Raw genomic sequence first — 15,146 nt, forward strand, 5'->3', positions numbered from 1 at the left:
AATAAATGTTTATTCTATTCTATTCTATTCTATTCTATATTTTTGTGCAATACAAAATAACCGATAGAAATAAATATTTTGACTCACTGATTTTAAAGAAGTAAAATGATTTTAATAGAAAAAATCGATTTATTATATTGACAAGCGTTTACCTGTTAATAATTTGTACCTTCGTAGGCAGATACCTACAACACTATTATTAAATAATATTTTTAAAACTGTCACGGACCAAATAAATGACAAATTAATTAATAATATAATTTTTAAACATTATATACCTATAGGTCAACAGTTATTTAATTTGATAATAATGGAATTTTAGGTTATAAGTACTGCAAAATAAAGTTTACTGGATTTATGAATTATTCATAGCACTTAAATCCTTTTTGCTGAAGTTAACCGATAGTTATTTCAGTTCTCAATTTAATATAACAATTGTGTTTTTTAAGTGCATGAAAATTTATCAAATAACTAATATAGTTTCTAAACATTGACAACAACAGTTATTTATTTTGATAATAATGGTATTTTAGGTTAGGTATAATTACTACAAAAGAGTACCTACACAATGGCGTTATTCATCTTATACAGAATCTTGAAGGTTTTTAATTAATTGAAATACCAAAATAAACGATTCATACTTTAAATACAAATAACAATGTTTCCAGTAGTTTTTTATATTAAAAAAATTATAATGTAAAAATGTTTTCTATTATCTACTTACTTACGTAGTTTAGAAAAAAAAATGATATGACGAATACAAAAAGTTGTTAAAAATATGTTAAATTCTAACTAGTAACTACAACTAAATAAAGTAATTCCCAATAACATAAAAATAAAACAAAACACCAAAAAAAGGTAAATTATAAATATTTATTGTCATGAAGATAAAAATGTTTCAAATAAAAAAAAATTAAAAAATACGTAAAATGAACTAAAACTAAAATAAAATAATTACCAATAACATCAAAACACCAAAAACAATACAATAGTAAACGAAAGTGAGTTTCGCGGGAAAAAAGGCAAAAAGCGGGAGGTGCGGTGGGCGGGAGGCGGGGCCTGGCCCCGCCCGCGCGAGAGCGAGACGGCAGACACGCAGGTGCAACACCGCTGCGGGGGAAAGGGACGGCAGACACGCGTGCACGATGCAAGGTCACCGCAGACCGGTCGAGTTTTGCACTGTTTTGACGTAAAAATACGCAATTTTTTTTTTAATTGTTATAAATATTTTGAGGATAGATTTCCTATTTGTAAGTTTTGAAAAAGTTTTAGTCATAAATTATAAAAATAAAAAGTTAAAAAATTGTATGTAGGTATCTAAGTTAAATTAAATTAATCTTTATGATTCTCAAATTTTACAAAAATATCATAATTTTTCTCAGTTAAAGTTTGGAGATAAAATTTTCAATCTAAGTTTGCTACTTGTGGCATTTCAAAACGTTCAGTGATAACCACAAAAAACTGAATAAAAATGCAAAAATAAAAAATAAACATAAAGACGCGACATCCGCATCAAAAGAACTGCAACGAAACGCATCTTATCACGTCTCGTTTGATTGAGCGCTAGTTCCGGAACCCGCCGCGGCGCCACCGTCGCGCTCCGCCGCGTCACTCCGGCCGCGCCGCGCGACCCCACCGTACGTGTCGCCCGCGTGCGTCCAAAACACGCGAAGTGCCAAAAAGTGCAAACTTAGTGTCAGTGAAGTTTACAAGGATTGAGGATTCGTGCTGTTTATTGTGTTGAATTTCGTTTAAGCTACAAAAAAAGAAGTAGAAGTTTGGAAAACAAAGGATAAGCGTTTGCTTAGGTGCTCGTGACAGGTGAAAAACTTGTTGTCATTGTCTTGTCGATAAGTCAACGGAATATACTGGTAAGAATTTCTTTTATAAACAAATCACTCGCTCTATTTTTTTTTTTAATTAATCTTTATTTTTTTCATAGTTTTTGAGGTTATCCCAAATTTTGTTTAGTTTTTGGTCAAGTTTGATTAGTTTGTTTTGAGTTGTGAAGTTGGACAATGTAGTGTAGGCTCGGCAAAGTTCGGGCGAAACTGAATTCAGTGAGTTTGCGGCGGCGGCCGGCAACGGTTGCGTGCTGAAACCGGCGAGATGACTGACGTAACCGTTGTGTTCCATTTTCAAAATTCAAAATCGCTCTGAAACGAAAGAACACATTATTTACATAACAGAGATAACTTTTTAAACAAAATAATGCATGTTTTGAAGCCTTTTTAGCGAGTTTTTTTGCTATTTTATTTTATGTAAGTTTTATCAACGCATTTCATATTTTTTTCATCAAAGCAAGATATTAGTTTGAATTGCAAATGGTAACTCGAACAACGGTATATTTTCTTATAATTTTAAAGCTGTTGGAATATAATTTGGAAGACATAGTGTTTTTTCATTTTTGCAGCTGGTTTGTTTTGATAAACCTTTTTTTATTTCGGGAAAAGCTAAATAAATAAATATTTTGCTAACTGCATCGATTGCAGACGTTTCTGCTAATCAGAAGTTAAAATAAAGCTAAATAAAATTGTAAAAGAAAGCGTTTTTTTTAATAAATAATATTTGATTAGCTGCACTTTTATGTTAGGTACCTAAGGTATCTTTATACGTTAGTTTCTTCATTAAGATTTATTACCCTTTGTTGACTAGCATTCATTAGTTATAACTACTTGACTGAATTATTTATCCATTGCACCATCTACAGAGACAGGAAAAAAGTACCTAGTAATATTGTATAGGTAGCATGTATAGTAAACCGCTCTGTCCCCCTGTCAGTTAACAATGTTAATAACATGTCATTCACTGCCTATTCACATTTACTACCAATTATAAACTAAATGAATAGTATGTAATGTACCTTTTTTTAACATTCTAATCTATACCACATGTTTAGAAGTGAAAAAGCATTGTCTTTTATTCATATTTATTCCTAAATAAGTAATTAATGTCATCCAAAAATTGCAGCTGCTTGATAGATGATAGGAAGGACTCTAAAAAATATAAAATACAAATACCTACATACATTCAACAAATAGGCCACAAGGGCTCTTTTTAGGTCAATTTTGTGGGTGTAATGTAAAATTTATTACGTATTTTAAACGTAATAATTTTACTGGCGTTTGTCAGTTAGGTACCTATGACATCACTTCTAATATGACACTGCATAGTTGTCTTGGACGAATTCTAAGACTGACATTAAGAAATAAAGAAAAGAATATACAAAACAACAACGAATCGAGTTTTCTCATTCACAGCTAATTTCAATTGGCAAAAACTTTTTTACCTTACAAAAAAAAATATTTGAAATATCATTATTTTGTAAATAAATAGATCTTTGATGTTTAATATTTCTATTTTCAATCTGTACTCGTTTTACCAAATTTAAATAGTGCGTCAAAGGCGATTCGTAAAAATTGTTCAACTCGCTACCAAAAAAGAACCTTACACTAGCGAACTCAGAACGTAGTAGGTATACAAAATGCAATCTCATCTTGAGATTATATTTTTTTATGATTTTTTTTAATAATTACCAATTATAATTTCTAATTTAACTCATGCGTCAAACACGATCCGCAATAAAATCTTCACCTAGCTAAAAAACGGGAATCTCAAAATTTGTGCCTCCATCAACACTTACCACTAAAGTTATTTTTTGTAAATCAGTACAGAGTTTTGTATTACTGACAAGTTATACTGGTATCATATAAATTAAATAAAAACATTGATTAGATTTAAAAAAAGAAGCGCATATCATCATATTGCCAATTTACGCCATGCATCAAACACGATTCGGGAAAAAATACTTTACCTGGCTACCATAAAAATAATTAAACCTCGAACTCTAGAGTTTTGTAAAATAGTGGTCATAAATTACTGCGGTAAAATTACACTTCTGTTTAATAATTAAATAGTAATATTTTTTTAGATGCTAACATAACAAAATACATACATACTTCATTTTCCCAAATTTGCATGATGCATCAAACACAACTCGCAAAAAAGTCTTTAACTACTAGAAAACAGGAATTGTGTTCTCGAACTCAATTGGACGGTGTTATGGAATAGCGAAATAAGCGCCAAAATCCGAAAAAAAAGTTATGAATGCAGTTCGGATATAAATGTGATAATCTATAGTATTGACTATTTCTTTGTTGAAAAATCATGCTTACAGCCTTATTTTAAGGGGTAGAATCAAGCGACACGTTAAAATTTGTATGGCCCTGTGTACTAAGTCGTTACGTAAAAACGAATTGAACGCCAAATTTACTTTTACAAATTATAAAAAGCGTATATTCTAAATCGCAAAATCGAGTTAAACGCCATAAAAATGTTATTAATTCGTTTTGGTTTAAAGTTTTGATGATTTATAAACGCAATATCGATTTAACCGCCCTAATAGTGTCGTTTAATTCGTTGTTACATATTTGAAATTGCAGGTTATTTCGCTTAATGAGAACTAAGTATCAAGAGGTTTTGTTATATCATAATATCTTATGTGTGTAATCCTGGCTAGTACTAATAAATTATTATTAGTTACAATGCCAATTTTGCCATATATGCTGATTTTTTTGACATTTATTAAAAAAAGTTGATTGGAGAACAAAACTAAATTGTTAGACGGATTAGTCCTAATCATTGTGGAGGAAAACATTGTTGTTGATTTATTTACAATAGCACTATTTACTCAAATATATGGAATTTTATTTTATTCCAGTATTCACTTTACCTCTAACAATTTGCATTAAAGAATCAAGCGACAAAATATGTCTCATAGTACGCTACGACGAAATAAATTAACCTCATCCCAGTATTAGTTCAATAAAGAATCAAGGGGAAAAACGTTAATAACTTCGAAACTTGAATAGGTATGGTGTTATTTTTTTTATATATTTAAATTATGAACACTTTTATAGGTTTAATGTCAAAATTAACTTTTTTACTTTATAAATGAACTTACAACAACTGATTCAAATTTCAAATCTTTCTAGCTCATTTTCTCGATTTCAACTAACTGTCGCTTGATCGCTTATTCCATAACACTGTCCAATTTCTACCTCACTTTTGCACTAGCGGACATGTTTATTTTTGTAAAGCATTACAGTCAAAAAATACAAGTTTATAATGAATGTAATAAACAATTCAAAACATAAAAAAAAACAATTACAAATAAAGACTCTTTTTAATTTACTGTACAAAAAAATCTTCAACTAGCTACCAAAAAAAAGGAATTCAACCTCGAACTCAACGTGTGCCTCCCTTCATTCGCACTAGCCGCCATGTTTATTTTTGTAAAGCAGTGCACAGTTGTCATTACAGTCAAGTGGTCTATCGGTGGGCGGGGCGGCGCGAGCGAGACGGCAGGGGTTGCAAGGATTAAGATTCTGATTAGGTGCATGTTTTAGGATGGTAAACGGGAGATTTGATTTTTTTTATTGCGGTACGGCGTGGGTACTTGGGATTTGGGGACAACATACAAATATCACAGCAACAGGAGTAAATAAATGTCAATTTAGTATATTTTTTTATACTAAGTTAGTGGCAAACAAGCGTACGGCCCGCCTGATGGAAAGCGGTCACCGTAACCTATGGACACTTGCAACTCAAAGAGTGTCACATGCGCGTTGCCACCCTATTAGAAACTTGTACATTCCCTTTTGCTGTGTTAAATACATATATGCCGCAGCAAGAACTTTTAGCTTTTTATCGTAGAATATAAGGTAATAAAACTAATAAATTTAATAGATATTATTATTTAAATTTAAATTTTAATGTACGAATAAAATAATAAAAAAAAACAAGTGTACTATAACGAAGCGAAGTACCTATACTTAAACAAATTGGATAAAAAAACTTTATTTTTGTGATGAAAAAATATTGACTACATGATTAAATAGAATGCAGCAAGAAATAATATAGAAACATATTGTCTACTTTACAATTATATCTACTTGAGACCTTTGACAGCCTGCTTACAGAGCCTGGGTATATTATACAGAGTTAGTAGGTATACTGACATAATTACTTAATTATCATTAAATCGATGAGACTCCATGCCATGTCTGAAATTAGATCCATCATTATTATTTTTTACTATATTAATTTTAAAATGTCAATTTAGCTTTATGATACTTTTCTCAGAATGTTTGCTTAAATGAATTTTAATGAATTTCATATTTATTAACCATTTTTAAACAGGTATCTACATGCACATAACAAAACAAGCTGCAGGTGATGAGCATATAATATCAATAATAATTTTATTTGTTCTTTAAGGTTGGAAGAGATCATAAAAAACGATAATCTACGCTGTTTTTATAGATTATCGTTTACGTTTTAAAATTTTAAAATAGTATAACTACGCTATGATATGAATAACATTACATAGGTACGGTCTGGGAAATTATCTGACGACTTTTTAAAACATTATACATATATAGAGTGGGGCCTGTAATAAAGGCGAAGAATTGAACTGTAGGCTATTCTCCTTATACTGATCAACATTAGTTCAGTGATTTTTAAAAATTATGAAGTCTTTAAATTTTTAATTTTTCATACAAAGTAAATATTAGCTTCAATGTACGCCATTATTGTTGTCATTGACGTTGTCTGTCACACTTTAGACTTAACAGAATTCGCAATACATTACCTCTTAGAAAAAACTTTCAAGGGTGATAAAAATCAAAATACAAGTTATATTTAAAAGTCGCCGAACAAATGTTGATCAGTATAAGGAGAATAGCCTAGAGTTCAATTTTTCGCCTTTGTTACAGGCCCCACTCTGTATTAGTCATTAAGTAGGTATATTTCTTAAAGTTGGTTAAAGTATACCTATATCTATGTATATTGTACTTCAGTATTTTAAATGATTTTTAACAAATTTCTCTACGTACTCTTTTCAATAATAAATACAAGTACGGTGGGTACCAATTACATTTTTATGTCTCTTATACATATTGGTACCAAATTTCAGCTTTCTGGTGCTTACGGTTACTGAGATTATCTGCGGACGGACGGACGGACGGACGGACGGACAGACAGACATGGCGAAACTATAAGGGTTCCTAGTTTACCTACTTAAAATCACGGGTCAATGTCATTAAGTCTAGTACTTATCTATATTTTTTGCAATAAACTTTCAATATTCCCGTGTAGGTTAAGAATTTCTACATTTTCTTTCTTGCCGTGGTTGCCATGGAAGACGAATTTGGGATGCGTGTCCAATTGTGAAGTATCATACTAGCAACCTGTCATTTTTATATCACAATTTCGTTATCTTTCAACCTTTTAATTGCTAAGATTAGCACTGAAACGAGCTTTGTCTAGCGTGGTGTCCCTTACAGGGGACTAATACTTGTTTGTATTATATTTAAGTTTAAACAGTCAATATATACCTACAATAAACAGTTTTATATGAAACAGGTAACTAACTGACAGGACGCATTGGCAGGTGACAAGAGTCGCCGCGACATAAGTTTATGTCGCGTCGCCAGCTGCGAGTCACATGCTGACGATAAATTTGACGACGGTGACAGACGGTAAAAATGTATAGTTGTGCTATGAGATTGATAAATGTTGTAATATTTTTATTGATACTTTCTGAAATTATACTAAAAGCATTTATAAATAGCTAATGGTCTGTTTGATTTCTTTTTTTATGAAATCTAATGTTATTTACACGGGTCAGCTTAAATATGCCTATGATTTTTAATATTTCGTAGTCACATCCATGTTAAGTATAGTATGAATTTTTTGAAACGAACGTTTCTAAACAAAGGTATTGTTCCTTTTGTGTTGAGCGGGAGCTTCTGTATTTGCACGCGCTAAGACAACAAGAAGCGACTGTATCCTCATAATTGTAAGGTTCAAATCTGTACAGCAGCAAATTTGAGATAGATTATTTTGGAAATGTGAAGCGATAGACCACACCGCTATAGGTGCGAAAATACAGCGCTTCTAATACTTTGATACTTGATGGTGTAAGTATAGTACATATAGTTATAATAGTCATCGGTAATATGTCAGTCTGTATAATAAAAATAACACGTTTAAACAGCGAAACTGCCAGATTAAAAGGTTGATAAGCACCTGGCACCTTAAGGTGTCATCGCAAAGTGACAATAAACACTGATAAGGTTTTTCAATCTGACCGCCATTGTTATGTTTTGTTATAAATACGGTTTACGGTTTGTTTAGTTATTTATGTTATTTTATATATCAAGACTTGTACCTAATATTTATGTAATTACTATTTATATATTGCTATATACAATTGGTGATTGTTAACAAAATCATTAATAAAAAATAACAGTGATAATATACGTGTTTCATTACTTACAGCACCACCATCAAGTATCAAAGTATTAGAAGCGCTGTATTTTCGCACCTATAGCGGTGTGGTCTATCGCTTCACATTTCCAAAATAATCTATCTCAAATTTGCTGCTGTACAGATTTGAACCTTACAATTATGAGGATACAGTCGCTTCTTGTTGTCTTAGCGCGTGCAAATACAGAAGCTCCCGCTCAACACAAAAGGAACAATACCTTTGTTTAGAAACGTTCGTTTCAAAAAATTCATACTATATATATTACCTACGTGTAAATGACGCTCAATTGAATTCCAATCCTTCAAAAAAATTTTCTATTCTAAGTCGAAGTTCACTGAAATAATTCAAAAATATAATATAATAATCAGCACCCTCTTATGTACATTTTAAAAGTCGAATCCTTCCTTTCATATAAATTCTAAACTTAACCTAATATCAATTACTCAATTTTATGACACCAGTAAAAGCGCCTTAGCGATTAACAAAAATTACTATAAACCCAATCATTCCCACACAACTGCCATAAAACCTAACAGCCAGAAACCTAATATACATAAATCGTGTCGATAAATAAAAGAAATCAAAAAGGTTGTCTATGGTTCCCGGAAAATAAAAAAAATCTCATTCGTAGACGCGTGACTGATCTAACGACATAAACCGGCGATTTATTATGAAATCCAAAATGGCGGCATTAGCGGCGCGCGCGCCGGTGTCAATAACGCCGTCCGTCATCCGCCATATTTATTCGACTATTAATTATATTTATGTATCTAAGTGCTTTGAACTGGATTTGGCAGTCAAGGTGACATTGTTGGTAGAATTTGGACGGAAATTATGTTGATTTTTTAGATTTTAGAATACTTCATTATTGTACAATATTTTTAGTAGGTAATATATTATAAAATATATGTCTATGCGTACTTACAATAAGATGAAATTAATTTTAGCTACAAGGTTCATAAATACATTTATATTATGCTGCTCTCTTGTTCTTTTTTAAGTAAAACTGGCACTTGAAAAATAAACATAAAATAGCTTGGCTATGATAAATTAGTATAATAATTGAAAAAAAAAAATTAATTAAAGCAATTTGATTTCATATACAAAATTAGAGTAATTTTTTTTTATGGGATAGGAGGCAAACGAGCAGACATGTCACCTGATGGTAAGCGATCACTGCCGCCCATGGATACCCGAAACACCAAGATAGCAACGATTTTAACCCATATGTGCCCAACATATATATATTTTTTTCGATTTTAAGGCTGCTTTTTAAAATTTTTTAGTCGGTGAAATTTTTTTTTGTTTGTCGACTGTGGATTTAAGACTGGGTGAAATTATGTGGCGTAGGCGTAGAGGCTGGCAACCTGTCACTTATTTGTAAAATTTGCAATTTTAAATGTCACAATTTTTTCGTCCTTTCTAGATTTTTATTTTAAGTTTTTCAACCCCGAATTCAATTTTTTTCAGAAATTGCCTAAAAGAGTGGCAACTTTGAGACTTTAGTAGTTTGAACTAAATTGCTCTGCCTACCCCTTTATGGGATACAGGCGTGATTGTATGTATGATTTTTATTTTTTATATATATTACCACTTTTGGACCCATATTTTTTGAGGTGACAACTGCTCCTCATTCTCCTGGTTGCGATTTCACTATTTTTATTTTAATGAGTAGTGGCGTGTTTTCAGCAGTGGGTCGAAAACGACCCTATGGGCATATAAGGGCAAATATTAAATATTAAATATACCTCTGCAAATATTATTTTAAACGTCAAACTTTGACGACATTATGATTTACTTAACCCTTGCGCGGCTATCAAAACGTTGCTAAGTAATCTTGGACGGTCTCCGTATAAAATATGTAGGTACTTTATTACAACAGCACAAGTAGTTCTCTCTCTGTTTATTTACCACAAAAAGACATAAATAGTCAAATGGTGATATGTTTTACTGTAATGACATACCATATAATAACCTTCTCTGTTTTTTTTACTATGGCCTCGTAATACAGTATGACAGAACCCTTAAAATATTGCTAATGGAAAACATAAACTCGGATTCGCAATGTTAATACTATTGCAATAAACATAATGAGTTTTTATTATCATCTAATAGCCAAATAAATCGGCACTATCGTTAAATAAATGCAATAGCTACTGAGAATAAATTAAAATGTGAGTGTGCACGGTAAAACGTCCCACTTTGTCGATTACTATAAAGCCGCTTTGTCAGCCTTATTCATAGAAAGATACAAGTAAATCTCGCCTTAATCGTAACCGACAAAGTGGAACGTTTTAATAAACACACTCACATTAATTATTATTTGAACTTCTGTTTATGCATCTTCTACAGGGTGAAATAAAAAGAACCAGGCATGCATGAACAAACTTTGCTATGGGAACATAAGGCTAGTTTTCTACTGGTCAAATCAGCTTCTTTTTAAGAACTGTCAAAACGATTTGCTAATATGGAACTAATATGAAATACTGAGGAGTGACGTCACGGTCAATTAATTTACTTTATATCTTTCTCTTTCACTTATTAAATAGAAATTATGTTTAAACATAACTACTGTCCATATTTTTCTTCTAATTATGTGGTGCCTTATTTCGTGCACTGCATAATAGTTATTTGTTATACAAGGGGGCAAAGTTGTATTTTAACGCCGAGTGTGGAATTGAAAAACGAGCAAGTGAAAGGATTCTATAGTTGAACCAAGCGAAGCGAGTGGTTCGAGAATACTGAAGCCTAGTGCAAAACTTTTCCCCTCATATAGCGAAAATATCTACTGTTCCATACTTTTGACTGACGTGATGCGCTCATTCCTTGTAATTTTACTCTGTATTTTGATGTGGTGAGTCAGTATTATTGTAATTTCGAAAATATGTCGGAGGAATGTTACCGTTTCCTCAGTTAGGAATGGAACCAGCCGGCGTATTATGATTCCAATTTTATCATTTATCCACGTGGATAAAGCATCCGTGCAAGTATGTCAGTGTGAGAGTGACAGTTGTCTTATCCACGTGGACAAGTGATAAATGAAGTTTGATCAGTTTGGAACCAGGTGCTTGATAAAACAGAGAAAAAAAACTGTCAACCGGAAAAGAGACTTTTATAAATTAAAATAAGGCAACAAAAAATTGTCAAAAATTTATTGAGTGACCATTTTAATGAACGTTATACATATTTACCCGGTCAAAAATATAAAGTATTAAAATATAATTTCATGTCATTTTTGACAATTTTGACACTGACATATCCGATTCATGTCATATTTAGAGCTATTCTTTGATGAATTATTCAACTATTCATTTTCTCTATTAATGAATATTCATCACAACGAAAAATCTTTTAAAACACACAGTTTTGGCACAATAAAGTAGCAATTATTTAAAATGAAGATATCTGAAAAGCCCACAGACATACAAATTAATAGAATGACCTATACCATGATAGATTACTTGAAACCAGTTATCCAAAAATACACTAACCTTGGTCGGTCACCATGTCTGTCCATACTTGGTGGCCGATTCGACTGCACATTTTATACAATTTTATTTCAATTTGATATCATGGTTTTTATCTTTATATGTATTAACTGTCACTTGAGGTATTTCTCAAGTTATACGAATCTAAGATACCCACAATGCATAATTTGCAGCACCTCTGGTGTTGTAGGTAATCTTTGACTGACAGTGAATGCTTAACATCAGTGCCCTACATAATTTTAGAAATAAACTTATGAGTGCAAATAGTTAGTTTATATCAATATATCAGTGACCTATTTCACCACAGTGACATTACACTGTGGTGAAATAGGGCACTGTAAGTTCTGTGCCTATTTCCGGTTTAATAAGTAACATTATTAATAAGCGTCAATATTTCCTTAATGAACAGGCAATGAATGGCGAAGTGTCATTATAGGGCGACAGTTGTCGCTGTGGTGAAACACATACTGATGTGGCCACAGGCGTTTTGCCTACTCGGTTACCTTCTAAGTATAAGTGTAGTATTTTTTTTTGTGTATTCTTGCGTATCTTCGTATATGTAATGACGCAAGCAAGACGCGATGGCTATATCAAAATTGTATCAATTTTATAACAAAATTTAAGTTCGAATAGTGTTCCATATCTGTCCATACACGACACTTCACTAATTTACATAAATTCAACATTAGACGTGACTTAATTGACACATTCTACGATTTATGTGCATTACTAAGAACTTTGGGTTTTTTGAGGGGAGCTTTTCTTTTTTTGACATAATTTACTCGTCTGTCAATGATTTAGATAGTTCTAATGTTTATTTTTACTATTTTATTTGTTTGGGTTAAAGAGTTTTGTTGTTATATTCCAATGTTATCCGAAAACAAAAAGGGACTTGAGATTGAAGGCGATAATTATATTAATAATGAGAAAGAAATAAGTAGTCAAATTATTATTCTTCATTATTTTAGGTCAAAATATAAATGTTTAAAAAAATATTTTGCTAACATTGTATCACAACGACTGACCGGAGATCGCCCAGAACCGCGATGAGTGGAAATCAGGGGGGGGGGGGGATTTGCCCAGCAGTGGGACACAATGTAGGCTTGTAAATATAATAATATAGAATCACAAGTGCTAATAAGTATCACAAAAGTCATCCCGATATAATTCTGGATGAAGACTCTCTTTTTAAAATTGTTAATTTACCTAAAAATAACATTTTTGAACAGTTGTAAAAGTAAAATTAAAATAACAAAACCAATCAATATACACATAAAAATCGCATCATCATCATCACTTTGATGAAAACGCGCACAGATGGCAGAATCATAAAATTGAATAAAACAAACAATCTTCTGATAACAGATACGCGAATTAAATAAAAGATCTGAGTGTTCATCACGTAACAATTTGTAATAAAACTAATAAAATCGAGGTCGATAGTAAACGCATTGATTTTCTTTGATCCGTCAACGTTTGTAAAAAACTAAACGATATAATGTGGGAATGGATTTTTTTAGTGGCAACATTGGAAACATGGCCGCCTTGGGCGTTGTAATAAATTGATAGCTCAGTGTTTAATGTTTTGAGTTGATGTTTTAAGATAGGTACAATTTTACATGGAGACAATGAGTTAAATTTTACCAAGTCAATTATTTCTAGTCATTTGTTTCGCGATTTAGTCAGGTGTAAATTGGTACGGTAATAAATGAACATACAATGTACCTACTAATCTTTGCCAGTTTTGTACATTTTGTCCAATTTTAACATTTCTATCTCTATTGGGCCGCCTAGGGTTGTAAATAGAAAAAAACAAATGTTTTTTCAAGATTATAAAAAAACACATGAAAAAAAACAAGCACCATGGTTTTTTTATAAATCTAAAAAAAAACATATAAAAGTACCTGTTTTGCAAATTTTGAGATTTCGACATTTAGAAAAAAAACATACTCCAGAAAAATAACTGTTTTTTTTCACGGTTTTTTCATGTTTTTTTTTTCAAGCCAGAATAGAAACCGTTTTTTGCAACCCTAGACCCGCCACTAGTATTTAGGTATGCCATAAAATACCTTCCTTCGGTGAGTTTGTGTCCTATAATTAATTCGTTTCATTGCGCGCTCATTGCGCAACAATTTAACTAAATAAATATTATAACATTAAAGTCTTGTCTAGATAATTTTGCACACTTGTTCTCTTTGCCACGTCTTTCAACAGTTGTACCTAACCTAACATGTAAGCAATTTTATTGATCCAATAAATTACCTTCCGTCGATATGTTTGTTTCCTATCATTCCTTTCATTGCGCATGTTTTGACAGGTCCACAGATGCGCTCATAACGCTGTCGGCGCGCGCGCAGCGGTTCTGTTTACGTTGGGAGAATTATCGATGTAATGCTGGCTTTTTGATGATTTCATCTCGCGTGGCCTAATAAGAGTTGTTTTGATTAAACGTATTGGTTTAATTGGGTTATTATTTTAAGTATTTTTAAATATTTAGCAGTTTTTTTTTTAGTATGAATAGGTAGACGTTTGACCACGATCACACCTGATGGTAAGTGATGATGCGGTCTACGGTGGAGCACGCTTACCTATGGGATACCTATTTACTCTCGCTTTAAAGAGACCTGGATTGTACTCATCTGGAAACACAGACTCAGGCAGGGCATTCCACTCCTAGGCGGTCTATCTTTGTTGGGTGATCTTGCTTAGGCCCATATTACACTGTCATAGAAATATGATCATAGGCAACATGCCGTCCTTTTTCTTCGCGTTGGAGAAAAAGGGAGGGATAAAGACCTATGATCATATTATGTATGATAGTGGACTGTCGGCCTTACAAAGCATGACGTTCAGAATTTTATTTCCATAAACGGTATTGTCTCCCGAACCTAGTTGGTAGTGATCTAAATTAGCAAATACTAATATCGGCCCCCGGTTTGTCATACGTCATACGCAATGATAGCAATAGAAATAAGGTTCAAATTCATAAAAAGCCCTTTCGGAGATAACACGTTTTGTCATCTTCAAAAAAAGTTACCTGCACACTGCAAACTGTTTAATAAATTTGAACCTTATTGCTATCATGATAGTTGCTTTTTAACTACACTGAGACTTTAGCACGTACTGTGGAAACGGGAGCTAACCGCGGCGAATAATAGAAACAAAGGCCTTTGTTTAACAGATTAGGGCAAAACCGAAAAGTTCATCTCAGAAAATTCATATTATACCTACACAGCAAAAAGGAGTGTCCAAGATCTAAGGGAGGGTTTAGGTTGCGACGACTGAAAGGACAATAGACGGAACAAATTAGTTCCGTGGTCCTTCCG

At 32.3% G+C, this 15,146-nt stretch overlaps 1 protein-coding gene across 1 annotated transcript in view; it reads left to right on the plus strand.

Moving 5' to 3' along the window:
* Positions 1 to 1,618: 1,618 nt before the first annotated feature.
* The window catches only part of LOC125228167 (protein tiptop), a 478,035-nt gene continuing 464,507 nt past the window's right edge, over positions 1,619 to 15,146 (plus strand). Inside the window, exon 1 of the mRNA XM_048132623.1 lies at positions 1,619 to 1,871. The gene's annotated coding sequence lies outside the window, so the exon portion shown is untranslated. The remainder of the gene's footprint in view (positions 1,872 to 15,146) is intronic.

This window comes from Leguminivora glycinivorella, chromosome 7, assembly GCF_023078275.1.
Source record: "Leguminivora glycinivorella isolate SPB_JAAS2020 chromosome 7, LegGlyc_1.1, whole genome shotgun sequence".
Lineage (NCBI taxonomy): Eukaryota > Metazoa > Arthropoda > Insecta > Lepidoptera > Tortricidae > Leguminivora > Leguminivora glycinivorella.